The sequence below is a fragment of the Cydia strobilella genome, chromosome 4 (assembly GCF_947568885.1).
Source record: "Cydia strobilella chromosome 4, ilCydStro3.1, whole genome shotgun sequence".
Lineage (NCBI taxonomy): Eukaryota > Metazoa > Arthropoda > Insecta > Lepidoptera > Tortricidae > Cydia > Cydia strobilella.
Window position 1 is genome coordinate 8648826 of NC_086044.1, and position 20425 is coordinate 8669250.

Here is a 20425-nt window from a genome sequence, read left to right on the forward strand (position 1 = left end):
TTCACCAACTGTCATACAGGCTTAATATATCTTAGAAAAAATCAACAACAATCACAAACAGCTTTACTTACAAGTCAACATTCCAAAAATAATTTACACGCCTTTAGAGATAATGACAATCAGGTCGTGTTCTAAAATTCTAAAATTAATACCGCCACCATTTTACAAAATAATATTTTTTTCTTTTTTTTAATACTTAATACGAAAGTGGAGGACCCGCGCGAAATCGCCGTTTCATACATACGTGTAGTCCTGATTTTCCTCTCTGGTTATTAACATTGTTGAAAATATTTTGACACAATTTGTTGTATAGCTATGCCCCTATGGTTAATATATATATACATCAAATTATGAAAAAATATTTTCCATAATGTTAATATCTAGAGAGGAAAATGGAGAGTACGTTTGTATGGATTAGCGGCCGACCCCTTTGCTCTTGAGTATATTTTAATAATTTTGCAAATCTGTAATTACCATTTGAATATACGTATATTATATAAATCAACTATCGCTTATATAAATATGGCTATAATGAATACTTGCTAATTCACCAACTTTCATACAGGCTTAATATAGGTATCTTAGAAAAAAATCAACAGTTTTCAATGTTTTCATATAGGTACAGTCGAGTTCACAAACATTTGTACAAGTAAACATTCGAAAAATAATAATATTATATAGGTATATATCTTATAAAAATCAACAATCGTTTATATAAATATCGCTATAATAATTACTTACTAATTCACCAACTTTCATATTAGAAAAAAATACAGTTTTCATATAGGTACAGTCGAGTCCACAAACATCTTTACAAGTCAACATCCAAAAATAATTTACACGCCTCTAAGACAATGACAATCAGGTTGTGGGGGTGGTAATTTTGTGTAGTATAAATACGTAGATTATATTATTTTACTACTACAAAAAAATCACCATTTTTATATAAACAACTAAGTTTTAATAAAATAAAATTTTAGTCAAAGTACGTACCTACTTTATTAGTATTATATATGTGCGTGTGCGTGTGCGTTGTATGTGTGTGTGTGTGTGGTTATAGGTTTTCAAAGATAATTTTACAAGATACTCAAAAAGGCTTGAAAGCTTAAATAAATCGGGCGCTAGTGCGACGAGAGTAAAAGAATACCATTTCCACAAGCAACTAATGTTTTTAAAAAAAATGCTGCAAATTTAACTGACTCGAGCATAGTCGAGGACCAAGAAAGTGACGAAGATGGCCAGACAAATGAAACTACAAGCAGATCTCGGTACCAACCTTGTTCTCGGAAAAGGAAAACGACCGACCAATTTGAGTCCGACATACTTCAGGCCTTAAAAGAGACAGAAAATAGGCATCTATCGTTTTTCAAATCTATTTTACCGTCGCTAAACAAATTAGACGATCATCAAACTTTAATATATCAAAGTCGCGTCTTACAGGCCCTTACTGATCTCCACCAACCATCACCAAATAGTTACCATAGTTCAACTCAAAATAGATACCAAAGATCTTACCAAGTCCACTCATCTTACCAAGATGGTTACCCAAGACCCCACTCGTCAGCATACGATTCTGGTTACCAAAGAACCCAACAAACATTTAATAATTATCCACCAACAGTCCCATCATCATCAGGTCCTTATTATTTACAAACACCTGTCGAACCAGTGACCAACGAAAGCGACAATCAATCAAACAAGACAAATGAATCTGAATTTGACTTTTCATAATAAAAAAAAGGAAGCACATATATAAAACTAATAAAGTAGGTACGTACTTCGACTAAAATTTGATTTTATTGAAACTTAGTTGTTTATATAAAAATGGTGATTTTTTTGTAGTAGTAAAATAATATAATCTACGTATTATACTACACAAAATTACTACCCCCACAACCTGATTGTCATTGTCTTAGAGGCGTGTAAATTATTTTTGGATGTTGACTTGTAAAGATGTTTGTGGACTCGACTGTACCTATATGAAAACTGTAAATTTTTTCTAATATGAGAGTTGGTGAATTAGTAAGTAATTATTATAGCGATATTTATATAAACGATTGTTGATTTTTATAAGATATATACCTATATAATATTATTATTTTTCGAATGTTTACCTGTTAAAAATGTTTGTGAACTCGACTGTACCTATATGAAAACATTGAAAACTGTTGATTTTTTTCTAAGATACCTATATTAAGCCTGTATGAAAGTTGGTAAATTAGCAAGTATTCATTATAGCCATATTTATATAAGCGATAGTTGATTTATATAATATACATATATTCAAATTGTAATTACAGATTTGCAAAATTATTAAAATATACTCAAGAGCAAAGGGGTCGGCCGCTAATCCATACAAACGTACTCTCCATTTTCCTCTCTAGATATTAACATTATGGAAAATATTTTTTCATAATTTGATGTATATATATTAACCATAGGGGCATAGCTATACAACAAATTGTGTCAAAATATTTTCAACAATGTTAATAACCAGAGAGGAAAATCAGGACTACACGTTTGTATGAAACTGCGATTTCGCGCGGGTCCTCCACTTTCGTATTAAGTATTAAAAAAAAGAAAAAAATATTATTTTGTAAAATGGTGGCGGTATTAATTTTAGAATTTTAGAACACGACCTGATTGTCATTATCTCTAAAGGCGTGTAAATTATTTTTGGAATGTTGACTTGTAAGTAAAGCTGTTTGTGATTGTTGTTGATTTTTTCTAAGATATATTAAGCCTGTATGACAGTTGGTGAATTAGTGAGTAATCATTAGAACCATATTGTTGATTTAAAAAAAATATATACCTATCTATAGTATATTATTATTTATGGAACGTTGACTTAATTGTGATTACAAATTTGTATAATTATTTAATTATACTTAAGCTTTTGTAAAATGGTGGTGGTATTATTTTTAGAATTATAAACTACATAGTTGTGATTTTCTGTACCTAACGATTACAGTTATAATTATATAGTGGAACCTCGATAACACGAATCTCATGGGAAATGCCAAAAAATACGTGCTAACGAAGAGGATTCCTCTTGTAGAGGACACCGACTTAGAGAGGTTCTTGTGGGTTTTTGTTCGTTTTAAAGAGGATTCGAGTTACAGAGGTAAAACGCACGAAAAATTATTAGTGTTAAAGAGGCGTAATTGTAGAAACGGAGAAAGTGCAATCTTTATATCTTTTTCGAGTTATAGTCGTGAAGGGAATAGTTGGTGACTTCGTCTTGTGAGGTTAAATATTTCGAGTTATGGAGGTTTTCGACTATGAAGGAAAGGGAAAGGCATTGGCATTTTATTTCGCGTTAACGAGGAATTCGCCTTATCGAGGTTCCACTGTAATTTCATGGAAGTTTTTGATTTTCGTAAAACAATTATACAAAAAACTGTATGTAAAAAAAAAAGTTCATTATAGTCATGTTAGCAGGTATATAAAAATGATGATTTAAAAATAAAAGTTGTCGATTTAGTTAGCCACAAGTATAAACATATTTTATATACCTAACAAAGGCAATCTTATATCATGTTGATTTTGCAAAAAGACATATACCTACATGTTTTTTTTATATTTACCTATTTATAATTACCTAATAATTATGGTCTAAAGAATAAAAATAATTTACATACAAAAATAGTTATGATTTCTTACCTTATTGTTATTCCCAACATCTCCAGACGCCCAACGGGTCTTCTAAATATGTGTTTCTTCTTTATTAGAGGCGATATTTTGCTTAAAAGTTCTTCAAAACATGGCACAGACATTCGAAAATAGTTATAAAATTTATTTTCAGTCATCTTCAATGCCTCGTATTTTCTTTTGAAATGATATCCATCTTCATTCATGACATGAAGACATGGGTTTACCCAAAATTTTCTTTTCAATTGCTTCTTATTTCTGCGCCTTCTTAATAGAAAAGTACGATACATAGTTCTATGCTTTACAGTACCTATATATAAGAAGTGCCGATTAGAACATCACCTCACCACCTGCACTCACACGATCTCATACACCTACACACACACATACACACTCACTCACACACACACACACACACACACACACAAAACTATTTAAACTACTTGTTGCTACGGAGGAGCGGGGCTTCCTGATACAGGTATAATATACTTACTTAAAAGGAAGTCCCAACCTACTACCTTGTAATGTAACTTTTTATTAATGAAATAAAATATTTTTATTTCATTTTCATTAATAACAGCCAAACACTGGTAGTCGAATTCTTTACTACTTATGCAGCGCGGCGCCGCATGCGGTGCCGCGACGACGGACGCGGCACCGCAAGTCGCACCGCCTAATTTTTGCGTTGCGGCGGGCGGCACCGCGCGCGGCGACGCACGACGCACCGCAAGATTTTGCGTTGCGGCGGGCGGCGCCGCGCACCGTTTTGCGGTACCGCGCGCGGCGTCGCACGACGCACCGCCAGATTTTGCGTCGCGGCGAGCGGCGCCGCAGATTTCTGCGTTGCGGCGGCGGCACCGCAAAACGCGCCGCGTTGCGTCGGCGACGTCGCACCGCGTACATGTGGCCAGGCCCTAAAATATTAAGATAGTTGTGTATCAATATAATGTTAGGAAAATGTAGCTGCCAGATAAAATTAAACCACTCATTTGCGAAATTAAGAAGAAATGTGGGAGTTAAAATTGGCTGGCACTGGCAGATAACGTCTACCTAGGGAATGGAAATCAACTTCACTTAGCGCAAGCGGTTATATGTATGTATAGTATAGTACGTCGAATCAGCTCGATTTAAGGCAAATGTAAAAAAAAACACGTAATATGATAGTGTAACAATTTCACGAGAGCAATTTTTACTTCAAAGTTCGATTCTAAATATAGATTTAATTATAGTGACGGCTGGTGTCCGAAGTCAATGCTCAGACCGTCTTTTCTAAGACATTCAGCTTTAAATTTCCTATCCGTATTGATGTGATAATATGTATAAACTTGACGAGTGATCATATATATAGCATTCTATATGAACAGGTTTCTTCTTTTTGTGAGGAAAAATAAACCAGCGTCTCTACTTGTATGTTGACTGAATACAATACATAGATTATTATACCTACACATTTTGTGGTTATAACAACATTTATCACGATCACCTTTTTATATTATTGAAGCTACAACGCGAAACAAAACAAATATAAATTAGTGGTGTCCCACTCGCCTGTTTTCTCTTATCTCAATTAGGTACATATACCCACACTTCTGAAAGAACAAACCTACTGCTAATTTATGAGTAATTCGTTATACTAAGTTGAAAGCAAAAATTTGAGTAATAACAGTCTGTCACGCCTAATAGGGTTTCCGATTTCTCGACCCGTTTTATTTCTCGAGATTCGAGAATTCTCGAGTTTTCTGAGTCTCGAGTCTTTTTTTATAAACCATACAATATTGGTAAAATAAAGAAACAAAATATTTTTTTTACACCACTATGACTAAAAATACGTAACAAAATTGAAAATATGCTATGAAAAAAAAAAAAAAAATTTAGCAAGCATATATCAATTGTAATGGGAAGGAAAATTCGCGGCTTCAAGTAGACAAAAAGAGTGCTAAGTTCCTTGAGGCTGGGAAGTAAAGCCGTGAGGAACGAGAAAAGAGACTCTCTGAGGATGACTGGGGTCCACATGGGAAAAAACACACTGAGAGGTATTCACTTTCAGCCCCAAATTCTTCAGGCTCTTTATTAAAATTGAATTATAAAAACAAACATTTTACATAAAAAAACGTAAGAAACCTATTAATACTAAAATCATATTTAGTCATATTTAGTCTTTTAATCAGTCAACAACTGGCCGGTGGAGGCACTATATCGGGAGTCGTGGAAAACAAGGGGCCTTTGCCCAGCAGTGGGAAACCATAATAAATAAAAAAAACAGTCATAAATTGTTATTTTTCATTTAGATTATTCCTAACAAGTTTCTAATTGCTAATCAGTTATAGGTCCCTAGGTAGGTAGTTATATCCCTAACTTTGACTTAAGGTCTAAAAACAAATTAAATCAGTTAAAACAAAATCAACAATCATCAAAAACTATAGAAAACACGTTTTAACGACAATGAGACAAAAAAGTAATTAAATATTCTAGTTATATAAAGTGCATAAAGTGGTATTTAATAATATTGATTTAGATTTTTTTTATCGAAATTTAAGAGCCCATCAACGGGGACGCACGAAGATTAATATCATTTACGCACGCAGGTAAATCTCCCTGTGCAGCGATCTGTAAACATTGACAAGATTGCAGTCATATTATAAGGAATAATAATAATAAATAATAAATATCACGGTTACTGTAAAATAATCGTTGTGTAAATCCCGAACATATCTCCTGTATATTTAAAGCGTTTGCCACACAAAAGCTTGAACGTTATGCTAAAATCCTTTATTACTTTATCACCATGCTCACATGATAAAGCCTTGTATTTTATTATCGCGAATAAAGTTTGGCAAAAGCCTGACCTTAAATGCACACAACCATGGCCGGCAGACGGCGGGGGCGGTGCAGTGGCGTAGACTAACAAACCAGTTTTGCGAAAGAGCCCTTGCGAACTCGTCCAAGATGCTCGGGGACACGAGGACCGATTCGTTGCTTGTTTAATTAAAGTGTATTTTCGTTCACAAATAAAAACTATTCACCTACTTTAAAATTCTGTTGGACATATTTTTGCCCGGTTTTACTACTTTCAAGAGGCTATATTCCTAGACGGTTAATTTTTATTCGTGCCCGAAGTATTAAGCAGATTGACAGGCAGCCTTGCATTAATTTGGCACGGCTCAAGAATCAAGACTTTCTTGAATCGGATATCAAACCGGACGCCGTGCCGTGCACAATACATAGGTACGAGTACTTTCATCATTCTCATTGGTGGATAGAATGTTATATTTCTGAATCACCGTACGTCGGCCAAGACCCAAAAGAAGTGAATGTAAAACTACTGATCGTAATCAGCGTAGTGCATATTATCAATACCGACAATACCGTATATCTACGTAATATCCAATTCGGATAATATGGAGTTGTATAAATTTATTTCTGGATAAAAAAGTTATTGTGGGCTACGTGACAATTACCTATTTTATATAATAGTCTTTTGACTGATGCAATGTATAATAAAAACGTACCTACGTACACGTATGAGCACAATATGAGTTTTTGTTTTGCAGTTACAATCTTACAGTCATGATATCTATGTATCAAATATATATCTATACAACGTATTGAAAAAAAATATCTCTTTTCTACTACCAAAAAACTAACGGCCGGATTCGAACTTTAAGATACGTCAAATATTAGGTCTAAAAACGATATGGATTGGATGTATCAGTCTCAAAAGAGACGTTTTTGTTTGAAGAAACGTCACTTTTGACACTGACATATACCCATATCGTTTCTAGACCTATTATTTGACGTATCTTAAAGTTCGAATCGGGCCGTAAGTCACGGCCGAATGCCTGAGAGCCTACCGCGAATCACGTTCGACGTGTTGCCTCACTGTCACACTTACGTACGAATTTACAAGTGCGACAGAGAGGCAACACGTCGAACGTGGTTCGCGGTAAGCCCTCAGGTACCTAATAAACGTAGGTTTCGGTCCGTGTACGTAATTACAATTACAACGTATATTCAAATCTTTAACATAATCTTCAGTGGTTTTTAAGCACGTAAGAGCTAAATTTCAACTATATGTATTTTATCATTATAATTACTTAGCACTGCCCTCGACTTCGTCCGCGACTCCTCGTAGAAGTCGTAAAATTGCCCCTATTCCCTCCATCTCTTTGTACCTACTGCCGTACTAAGTTTACACGATCAAGAGTATATTGTTAGTAACTAACAATTAGTAAATAACAAACAATATAACTGTTATATTGTTTGTTATTGTATATTGTAGAGTATATTGTTAAAAAAAACTGGTTAAATTCCGTACAAATCCGATCAGGCGTTTTTAAATTATTAACTAACAAACATACAAATATAACATGGAAAGTGTCACATTTAGTTTAGAGTAGCATTAATGAGTGAATTTCTAAAAATAAACAATGAAGCACAAATTCCGTTCTGCTTTGGTCTTTACAGAACATTAACTCAGCCCGAGATGGCTGAGATACCTACTCGTACAGCGGTTTCGTAGTTTAATTAAAGAATGAGTTCGAGAAGAAAACTATAATGAACAAATTAAAGTAATTTTTCATAAACTGCCTCATGTAATTAAATAGGGTGCTCTTAATTGCCCTGCATTATAACAATGGGGTATATCAATAACGACCCTTGTGCAAGACGCTGCAAAAAATATTACGTCACGCTTACAAAATTAACCCTTCGACGGACATGACTCATTACAGGGCTACCAGGAAATATCATTAAATTTTCACAGTGGCGTTTTATGTTACCCGCGTCGCCGGTCTCGCGACTTCATGCATATTTATCAAAATAACAGCCGATTGAAAGGCTGCATACAAACACGCACTGATGTGGGTAGTATAGTTCGCGGAATTGGAGTTTACTGCTGTGGTTTGAAGGGTAGTTTTGCACGTGGACTGGATGGGCACAATTCATACGCCCAGCAGTCGCCATCGTCGGTCTGTCATTACGCACCCCTGCCGGAGGGTGGACTGGGTTCCGCGAAATCGGATGGTGACTCAGACCACTCGGTCGCGGGTCGCGGGTCGCGGGGTAGCAGTGCTCGATCATTCTGATCCGTTAATGGCGTGTCGTGCGGTTTGTCGATCGATGAAATACATTTTTATTGATAACCCATTTTATTCTCACTGTGAAGTATGGTTTTCAGAACAGCAACAAGGAGATTTGAAGCTTGGAGGTCCGTTGAAGCATAAGCATATGACAAGAATTGTGCTAATAATAAAAAGTTAGAAATTTATATCAAAGGAAAATTATTAATCGAAAAATATATTTAAAGCCAGATCCAGCTATAAAATAAATGAAACGTGTGCAACTGACAAACTTTAACATATGTTTGGTATATATAGATATACAGGGCGTTCCACGGCTATGCCACATGGAAGGAAAGTACCTTGAATATTGTAGATGGAACATTTTACTGAAAGAAGACATTATTTTATATTAATTTAAAAAACAATTTAAACTGCATTCATAGATTTTTAAATAATAACATGGTTGAACCGGGAATCGAACCCGCTACACGAGAAAAAAAATTACCCTGTAGCTTTATCATACTGATCGAAAGGCTTCATCATAAGGATTATTTTTAGCAAATGCTCAAAGTTAGTCCCATTCTGTTGAATACAAAGTCGCACTATTTCACATCAAATGTAAAAATTCATGGTCTTCCTTTTATTTCTGACACTATGTTATTTAGCAAAAAATAATCCTTATGATGAAGCCTTTCGATCAGTATGATAAAGCTAAATACATGGTAATTTTTTTTCTTTTAATAAAATAATAATTAAATTAAATTACATTGTAAAACCATAAACAAGTGAAAAGATATTCTTCTTCTTCTTTCGTGTCGAGGTTCATTCAAACAGTGGATGCCCAGAAAACAGCGGTGCTGACAGCCCTGACCGTCGCGTCCCTCAGGTCAGATATTGAAAACGATTTAACCCAGTGCCCTACATTTCATTAATGACACTTCAAATCAAAACCAACCCTTGTCTTGGACCTTTGAGGTTTAGTTATTGACGCCTGTTCGACATTTCATTACTGCGTGTCGGAGCTTGAAATTTATTCCCTTTTATTTACTGCTATCACGATTCCCAGTTATGAAGTATGTGTCAAAATTTTAGTATGATGACGAATAATAATTTACTGGTGATGTAATACATAAAAGTCATTAAGAGAAGATTTATTTGAATACTCTGCCAATTTGTATGACATTTTCCCACTCGATTTTTACAAAAACCACCCTTCACGCAAACAGCAACTTTTTCCCAACGATGCAGTCCAGATACAAGGTTGTGAAAGTAAAGTAAAAGTGAAATGAGAACTTTCTCTAGCAAACCAGGAACAAAGCGGCGGTCTGCTGCCCTCGGGAGAATACGCTCGTAGCAGGTGGTTCTCGCGATCCACGCGAAATTTCATAATTGGCGAAAAAAATAAAATAAAACGGTCACCATTCCATGCAACAATTTCCTCATTGTCTCAGAGGTCTCTCGGGAATGTGCTCCGGATAACAGGCGCGGGACGAGGCGGGTTGATGCTTATTCCCCGGCCTCAGCAACGTATCCATGCTCTGGCCTACAGCTAATGACAGAATTACTGTTAAGTTTCGTTTTAGTAAATAATTAGATTTTGTACGCCCTTAAAAAATCCTCCTATTTATACCTCATCCGCTCCCTCATATTCACACTCTTGTATATTGCTGTTTCGCTCGCACTCGTGCTGCGAGCGACATCTAGCGGAGCAATTGTCTCCAATCCATTATGGCGATTTGAGCGTTCCGTGTCGAATCCTCTCGTCTCTAATCAAGAAAAATCTGTGTAATTTATGTGTTAATCGAACAATCCGTATAATGAACGTGTGTGATGAGTGTTTTGTCGAAGACAACGAGAAAAGTCCAAGGCCTTGGTGAAAAGTCAGCTCTCATGTGGTGATCGCAAGGAACACACGTGCCGGCATTCCCAAAACGAACATTTTTCAAGTAAGTGAGTGTGAATTTCTCATTTTCCCCTCTGTTTTTCCTTTCACTATTTTACATCCGCAGAATCAGTCAAATACAGTCCACTAAAAGCGCTCGTGACTGAAAAGCACAAAAAAGCGCACCGCAAAAATAAAATTAACTATATGGGAAAGATTTTCAAAATTTTGATTTAATATCACCCAATTACATTACCGGGCCAAATGATTCTTTGAAATATTTCTATTGTTATTAACGAATTTAAATAGAATTGAAACGTTTATAATGGATTGCTATGCTATGTTATCTTGTTGACTATGAGCAGACCGGGTGTATAGGTTTTAGGAACATGCGTCGAACAGATGTCGCTGTGTCTGACAATATCTTCGATTGAGGCGGTAAGGGCTATGTGATAGATATTGGAAGCTTGATTAAACGAACGTATTAAATGCACAGTTAACCAAGGATTAGGTACATATTATTTATTAAAGAGCTTTACTTGTAATATGGATAAATAGTTTCATGCGATTCTAGACTTAGAAGTTACAACATTCTTATATGTGCATGTGTTTGAATCAACATTTTATGTTTTAATGTAAGTGCTGTAAATACCGTATCTAATATTTATTTTAAGCGAGTTGGAAAATACGTAAATCTTTTAGATTTTGTATGCGAGATAATTATACATTATATGGCTTAACGGTGGCGTTGGAATGGATGCTGAATTGATAAGTAATTTATATGGATTATATGGCTTAACGGTGGCTCTGTATTGTATGATGAATTAATAAGTAATCTTGTAATGGGGCTGCACGGAAGTCACGGTAGAAGATAAAATTAAAATAAATTTATGATCTACTTTGACTGTCTATTTTAGCAAGGAGGGTACTAGGTAGTTTTAGAAAACATAAAATATTTGGCATGTAGCTGAACAAAAATCTTTGCTAATAACTGTCAAAAGTGTCAAATGCATGACACGAACCAGGTTATCGAAAAGCGGAACATTTACTCGTTCCTTAAAATTTGATTATTTACATGTTTTGTTTAGTGACCAGCCATAATTATTTAAATGGAGGACAAATATCCAGGTGTTTTAAAGTAAGGCGTTGTTATACTTTTAGGAACATATTAAATAGCGCTTCGATTTCCTGACACAATTTTATTCGCTCGATCTACATTTTCAAAAAATTCATTCATTGCTATATTCCAAGCGGACATGGGCAATTTTTCATAAAATAAAACATAGTCATTAATCATATAAATTTATTGGCATATGTGTCTGTTCAAATTTATATATGTACAAAACTATCCTAAAGATGTATTTACACTTTTGCATCTTATTAAACTGTAATAAGATAGTGAATATATGTCTGGCGTCGAACGTAATGCGTGATAAATATAAAACTCATAAATCATGTAAATATCATGCGTGAGTGACTAAGTATAGATTCAAATGAAGTAGCTTCATAAATCATCTAAAACAATGCGGTGTACGCATAAGAATCCTGAATTATTAATAGGCAGCATTCTGACTGCCGATGATGCTCTTATTTAGGTTTCGGCGACACAGTTGGCGTATTTCCATTCATTGTGTTCGCATTGGCTTGGTATTAAGAATCAATCAATTTAATGCTCGATTTCCTGCCATCTGTTCCTTCGCGAGATCCCTATTTTCGACTTTATTTTATTTTCAAACGCTGATTTTATCGTACCTTTAAGTAAAAACATTGATTGGGGTTTGGTAAAAATACAAAGTACTGCATGTTTAAATGGTTTGATATATTTTTGAACACTCCAATGGGTGAAGGCTCTTATTGTTCAAAAACTGATAAAAAAGTTGCATTTTATCCACGTGAGGCAAAGTAATCTGATGCAAATTTTGAATAATGATGATTTTGCTGTAAAGAGGTTTGACATTATGTTTAATGTCGAGCCTCTTAAGGTACGAGTAATTCATTTTCATAATAAACATCGCTTAATAAAGTCGTCGTCAATAGAACTTGCAAATAATGTAAACAAACAATTTTACCTTCATTACTTCGTAATCTCGCTCTTTAAAAGGACAAACATGACTTTATCAACAGTCTATATACTTAATATTTTATTTATACATTAATTGTTTAGTTAAATTAAATGTTAATTATTAATATTTAAAGGAAAATAACCTTCGTAAAAATGCTAGGTTATGTGTCAAACGCTAACAAAACCTGTCATATTTGTTTACATTATTTGCAAGTTCTATTGACGACGACTTTAGAGGGTGTGATCCGTTATATAAGTAGTTATGAATTTCAATCCTCATCTGTTGTTTTAACTCAGACAAAGATATTATTTGTTTGATAATACAAACAAATAATAAAATTTATAAAACGATCATAAGACCTGTCGTCATGTATGGATCAGAGTGTTGGGCCCTAAAGGTGACGGATGAAAAGAGATTGCATGTAGCGGAGATGAGAATGTTAAGGTGGATGTGTGGCGTGACGAGAATGGATAGGATAAGGAATGAGTATATAAGAGGAAGCCTGAAAGTTGCACCCATAACAGAAAAAGTAAGGGCAAATCGCCTAGCATGGTACGGGCATGTGATGCGGAGGGATGAAAGTCATGTGACGAGAAAGGTATTAAGAATGAATGTGGAGGGAAGTACGAGGAGAGGAAAACCGAGGAAAAGGTGGATGGACTGTGTGAAAGATGATATGAAACTAACGCAAGTGAATGATGAGATGACGGGTGACAGAGATGTATGGAAGAAAAAGACATGCTGCGCCGACCCCAAGTGAATGGGACAAGGGCAAGCGAATGATGAATACAAATACACACACAAATCAATTCTAAAGTGTGGACACGAAAAAATCCGATCATGCATGATATGGTAAATCTTTTAAATTAATGTCGTTTTTTAAGCAGCAATTTTTCTATTAATGTGTGGATATCATACTGCATTATAAGAGAATAATCGTAATATAACGTTGGGTTGTCTGTGACTTTTTGCATTATATTTTTCACCGTGCCTATATTCTTTTAAACAGCGTTTTCAGATAATCTTTACTCGCTTCCCACTACAATGCCTCAATTGTATTGCTATTTTTACAAGCTGTTTTATGCACATTAGAATATTATATTATTAAAAAAAAAATATTTTTTTGCAACTTTTCTATTTGTAGCAGTTAAGAAGACTTTCTACTCCAAGCGCTGAAAATTGTGTTTGTATGGGAGGTATTTTTTTGTCGAAAAGACAAATTTACCAAAGTTAAAAAAGCCTCAGAACTATCTCAAATTGAATACAATAAAAAAATGTTTGCTATCATGAAAAGAGGACGTAATAAGGTATAATTTAGGTTATCTAATTAAAAATAATAATAATTTTTTTAACAGGAAAACTTGGTAAAGACTGCCAGAAGACGATGTTCAAAGGAATATAGGCACGGTGGAGTATATGATGCTGAAAGTCACAGACAACCTAACGGTATATTATGGTTGTATTTTTATGGTGTGGTTTGATATCCACAAATTATTTAAAGAGAGGTGCTGCTTGAAAATCCACATTCATTTAAAAGATTCACCATGTCACGCATGATCGGATTTTTTCGTGTCCACACTTTACACGGTAAATGGGAAAAAAGTTGGTTGGGTAATGGTTATATATGTACCTATAGGTTTTTCCAACTTTTTCGTGCACCGAGTTAGCACACGTATATACATGACATGAACAATATCATGGGAGCCCGTAGGTACTCAAATATCGAATAAGAAAGTTATCCAATTTGTCGCACCTTAACATCTTTTATTCTGCGAAATATATCCTTAAGGCCTTATATCACTTCGCAATATAGACAGAAAAGTAAGTAAATTGCTTGATCCGTTGATCCGTAGCATTGTAGACGTCTCCCGCGCTCATAAAACTCTCACATATTTCCCGAAAAATAAACTTTTCATCCAATGAAATTTTCTTTTCGGGAGGTAGTTCACTACAGGTAATATTTCAAAACATGTGTCATTCATAACTTTCGCCTTCGCAATGTCTGTCGATGGAGCTCGAGCGAAAAGGTCTCAATAATAAATTTTACGTGAGCCCGCTCTGTTATTCCCCGCGAGCGAGCCAGGTACGTTTTACGGCCGCGCAAGGGAAAATAAACGAAAAATAAAATAAAAGTCAAAATGGTCGACATAAAACTATTTGCCCGAATATGCCACACGAAAACTTTTTCAAATATAAACCGGGCATGAATTGGTCATGTATAGTAATGAAAACCAGAATGCGAATATTTTTGGAGTTAAAGGCCGGTGGTATTTCGTTAGACTAACAGTTGTTATAGACAGGATAAATAGATAAATATATCACGATTTATGGATGCAATAATAACTTACTGACGTTTAAGTGTCTCGAAATCATGGGTTACCTGAAACAAGACAACACACAATATGATAAGAGACACATACGGTTATAATAGAGTATTGTCGCGAGAACATAAGCCAGCTTTATGATCCTACAAATATTACTGCTATAACCACTACAATCTGAGAAGCGTTTTGGCTTTGTAGTGCCAAATCATAAAATGTTTACACAACACTTGTAAAACTACACAGTATATTAAATTTTAGTCCCTGCCAAGTAGCAAAGTAGATATGCCTTTCAAGAATACAATTCAGGCACATTTATAGTATTTATATAGCTTAATTGTTGTAACTTAAACGGTGTAAATCATAGTCATATTCATACTCAATCAGTTATCACATTTAAGAAAAAAATAAAACAAAAGATTTTCTGTTATTACCTATACATATTTAAGTTAAGCCTTGGTGTGGTGTTATTTAGGTTCTGAACACAAATATTGCGAAGGGTGAAACGTGGTGGCAACGCCAGTGTCGCGTGTAGCTTCACATTAAAGCACAAAGCACGATACTACCGCAGTTCTTCAGATCCGCTTCGCACGTACTAAACAGCTTTATATACTCGTAACTAAGCTTTTTTTATTTAAACATTTTTACAAGGTAAATATAATAATATAATTGTAGTGGCATTTCACTATTGTTTTTAGGAAACATTTAGTTTGTTGTCTTCTATGATTTGCGATTAGCTTTGTTTAAACACTACAATACTAAATACCATTTTACATGTTATATTTGTTTAGTGTTATGTTTTGTAACAAAACCGTTTTAAAGAATTCAAATAAAATAAAGTTATAAAATATGAAACTGTCTTATAAATGTACACGGAAAGTCCGAATCCATCGCCATTCTTTTCAACTTTTGTCATGGGGCTTAGGTTACATTATTTCTCTAATACTCTTGGTAAAATATTATGATGTCTTTTCATTGTAATTAGGTCGTTCTCCAACGATTTAAACAAGAAAATTACATTCATATTTGAACTCGCTGCAGAATAGAGTTGTTAATTGTAAATTCTATCGGCATTACTAGTTGATTATACTAAATGTTTAAGAGCATTATGAATGCCGTAGGTTCATTTATTAGATAATTGATTTTGTTAGCGTAGCGTAGACTGCAACAGATTATGTTAGTGTGTAGGCTTATTTCCACACCTATTGAACTAGATTAATAACTTTCTGCACAGATCTGCATTTGCTCCAAATAGAACCTTTTTACGAAAAGTTTTTCAATTACAAAAGAGTATTGCGATTTGTGATGTGAAATAGTGTCGGTGTCGGGAGGCCAGGTCGGAAGCTCGCTCTCGCTCGGCGCTGAACTGAAAGCAGGCAGACGTCAGCGCGGCGTGAGTGACACGTCCTTCCGTCTCCCACCCGTTCAGTAGGATATAGCGTAGTCCTACACATCGACCACACGCCACTATCCAGTGACGCCATATTCAATTCGAGATTCCCTACTGTTGTGAACCCAACAGTTTAATATGCATATATTTATGTAGGTTTATGCCGAAAACACTTTCAATTCGTTTGTCATGTAACCATGAAAACCGTGAAAGGGATAGCATAAATCCTTCGCGTATACGTGTGTTGAGATATAGGCACTGTAAGAGTGTTATAGCCGTATAAAATGAAAGTCGTGTTACGAGTCCTGAGCTCTAATAAATATGGAGCCCGAACGCGACCCTAATCGGGAAGGCAAAACGGCAACAATGCAAACAGGCGTGGTATCAAATTGTCGAGCATGCAAACACATTAAAGGGCGCCGAGCAAACGACGCCTAATGATTATCTATACATTGGGTGCGCTTGGATAAAAAGGAAAGCGGTAAACGTAAATAAATGAGACATATTTCATTGTTCTTTGTTTTAGGAGGGCCCGGCGGCAGCTGGGCGGCGGGAAACGTCGCCTATCTGACGCCGCACCTTTTGTCAGAAGGCGTTGACCCAGTTCGAGTGCCGCTCGGCCGCTGCCGCGACCGCGTCAAAAGCCGTCTCCAGTTTCAATGTCAAATTAAGTGCAAATCCCTTAATAACATCCGGTAACTCAAACAAGACCGAACTTGCTTCAACATCGACAACAGTCAACTGGAAATTATATCCCACCAAAAACATTTTCATGTAAAATGTTGCCACGACGAAATCTCGTACTGTCAAAAAGTTATCAGATCTCTTGTAGAGCCAAGCTTCTAACTGTACAAGCCCTAAATTCACAAACTCTACACCTTAATTAAAATATGTGGCTTGGCCGTTTTGCGTCACATTTATTCTCTATTCATTATTTTTTATTATACAATAGTTCTTGTGTAGTAACGAAACGGCAAGCCACATATTTTGACTAAGGTGTAGAGTTTGTGAAGTTAGCTTGTACAATTAGAAGCTTGGCTCTACAAGAGATCTGATAACTTTTTGACAGTGCGAGCCTTATGGTTTCGTCTTGGCAAAATTTTACATGAAAATGTTTTTGGTTGGATTTCACTTCTTTTTGTAAAGTGCTTATGACAATCTTCCATCTCCTTATTTAAAGGGGGTAATTTACTATTAAAAATCCTGAAATACGTATCTGGGGGCATCTTTTATACAATCTGCTTTTTACTGATTCCCCATACAAAAGTTCAAGTATTTGAATTTTTTGTTGCACTAAGACTATCTTACATACTAAATTTCAGTTCCATAGGACTTCAGGAAGTACTCTAAAGGTTTTGATGATCATCAGTAGTGAGTGAGTGAGTGAGTCAGTGACGAAATCGTTTTTTTTTAGATATGAATAAAATCTAAAGTATAAGTCCTATGCAATTGTTTTTTTTAATGCTTAATAAGTCCACTATTGACATCATATCCCGAGAATTTTGTTTATCTGGTATAATCCAAACCCAAGTTATGAGGGTTCAAAAAAACGACGAAGTGCTTCGAGAAAAGGTAGGTAGTGCTCTTGCGCTTCGCTTTGCTTGTCTTGGCGGGGGCACTACCGTGCCCCCAGACTTCGTTATACCTTTGTATCTAATTCAACTAGCTCCATTTGTTTCATAATCGGGCTGATTGCGTTTAAGACACTGTACCAGGCCAATCTTGGGTCGAATGTGGGAGTTGTGATGCAGTTTAACATAAGAATATCTTAAATTTACTTAGTTAATACTTACTTAGCAACCGCTAATTTATGATAAAGCAATCGTTATTTCGTTTTATGCGCATTTGCAAACGTCGGGCCATATTCAGGCGATTAAAACGGCAAGTTTCTGCGAGGCCGATCGCCGGCGCGATAGGTCGCGGGTCGAAAATAGCAACGCGAGGGCCGTACCTGGCGCCACCCTACGCTCAATGTCAACTTTCAATCACAGGGCGGGAGGAAGGAAGCTCCGTGTGGCAACGGACTGGCGAGGCCCTAGGTCGACATTCGACAACCACCGCAATTATTGCTTTGCCCTTTTTTACGACGCCGAACCTCCCTAAGTCTTGACGCAGTTTACATTCTGTCAAGTTAAGCCGCTCGTTGCCGAGTGTTTCCTTATAAGGTAGAAACACTTGTGTTCGATTTGACTTTTATTCACTGCAAACGGATACCATAACTTGTTTGAGCTGTTTTACAAATACAAAGTGTCAGTCACACATGATGGACATTTTTAGTCTGTTGAAAAGCAATCATACAAAATAATACTTTATTAGACGTGCAGAACCAGGATATGAGACTAGAATTTCAAATCGTATGTCATAGGTACTTAACAAGTATTGTTGTCAACTACCTAGATCTTGATTGTTTGCCCTATTCCATTTTTAAAGAACAGTGGTTAAAGACAAAGATATACATTAATCCACAAATGTGGTCTAAAATAAATTGAAAATAACTTTTAGATTTTTTATCGGGACCTTTCCCCCGCTTTGTTTATTTAACTGTGAGTAAAGCCTCTCCGTGCCATGCCAACAGTCGCTTTGTCAAGCGACGAGTGACATTAGCCGGGACAACTCACGGATAATATGGAAACTAAATAAAAAGCTCGGCTTGTTTATTTAACAATTTAAAGCGAGTACTTCCCGTGAACTTGCTCAAAATTGCCTTTCTTGCCAAACATTGCCGTTTTATTAAATACCTGATAATGGTAGCTTTTCACCTATTGTTAGGAATTTATATACGAGTAGGTACAGTCGAGTTCATAAGTATGTATACATTTCTTCACTTTAATCCATTGCAATAAGGTGAAAAAATGTATACATATATGAACTCGACTGTACTAATTTCTAAATCTGTTTTTTAGCCCAAGTTTACGTTATAGGTACGTTCTAATAATAGATTACATATCTATTATCATACAGTCAGTAAGGAAATTGTATAGCATAAAATATTATTTAAGCTAAACTAGGTGCTTTTTTTAGTTATTTCAAAATAAATCAAAACGTCCTTATATGTATGTATGTACATATGAAGTTTTAATTTATACACCACACACATACTAGCCTCCACCCGTGTCTTTCCGTGTAGAAGCAGATAAAACTTACGAGTACAACTCCATTATACTCCATAGGGGTTGAATTTCTGAACATTTGATGAATATGTTTCAAATTTCAAGTTCCTATCTTGAACAGAATGGCTCTGCATTGTCATATAGCAAACTGCTTTTTAAACAGATATAAGCTGGAAGATACTCCACCGACAAGAGAATAACTCTTAAGTTAATGATGATGATGATAAGATTATGAAACTGAATTATTTAATTTTAATAATTCATGATGAACCTGCAATGGTTACAATTTGGCGTTGTTAATAGGATGAACAATTAGCTGGCGAAGACGCTTGACTTCTGGCAGCGGTCCAAATTTAGCCAGACCGCCGCACGAGAGTGCGTCTGCTCCATTCAGCGAGATGTACGGCGAGCGGCTCTTCAGCTCTGGGGGAAAACTTTCACCTTCGCAAACGTCTTCATCAATACGTCAATTAGTGGGCACAATGAGCGGCCTAGCACAGGTGTCTCGTGCCCAAGCCGTTTGCCAGCCCATTAAGCAAATAACGAGCCCACAGGATAAATTTGGAGGCAGTAAAGTTTATTAATGGCTCGATTACAAGCTCGGCCCAAGGTGGAAAGAAGCGCTATCAATCAGGTGCGCGACGGAAGCGGCACCTACACCCTCAGTAACGCTAATAACAAAATTCCGACGCCCCTGTTTGTTCTACTGAAGGGGTGAAGATGAATATCTCAGTACGTTGCCTTTTGGTTACACGTTTCAACGCAAAAAAGCAAGAACACTTCATGCCAAAAAGGATAGCTAAGAATTAATTCTTTCAACAGGAAAAACCCTCTACTGACAATGAAATCCGTGATCATTTATCAGATGTACCGCAAGAAAGATTTTATTTCCGCGAATTTGCAAAGAAAAATGTTCCGTAATGAAAATGTATATAAGGATCATGCCAA

General features: G+C 35.7%; 1 protein-coding gene across 5 annotated transcripts in view; it reads right to left on the reverse strand.

Annotated features, from left to right (window-relative positions):
* Positions 1-20425, reverse strand: part of LOC134740986 (protein muscleblind) — a 496603-nt gene that overhangs the window by 170898 nt on the left and 305280 nt on the right. Inside the window, exon 2 of one of the 5 annotated variants that reach the window (XM_063673687.1) lies at positions 15009-15036. The exons of 3 other annotated variants lie outside the window; for them this stretch is intronic. The gene's annotated coding sequence lies outside the window, so the exon portion shown is untranslated. Of the gene's footprint in view, positions 1-15004; positions 15037-20425 lie in introns of all 5 variants that reach the window. One more of the 5 variants, XM_063673686.1, reaches the window with a different exon arrangement.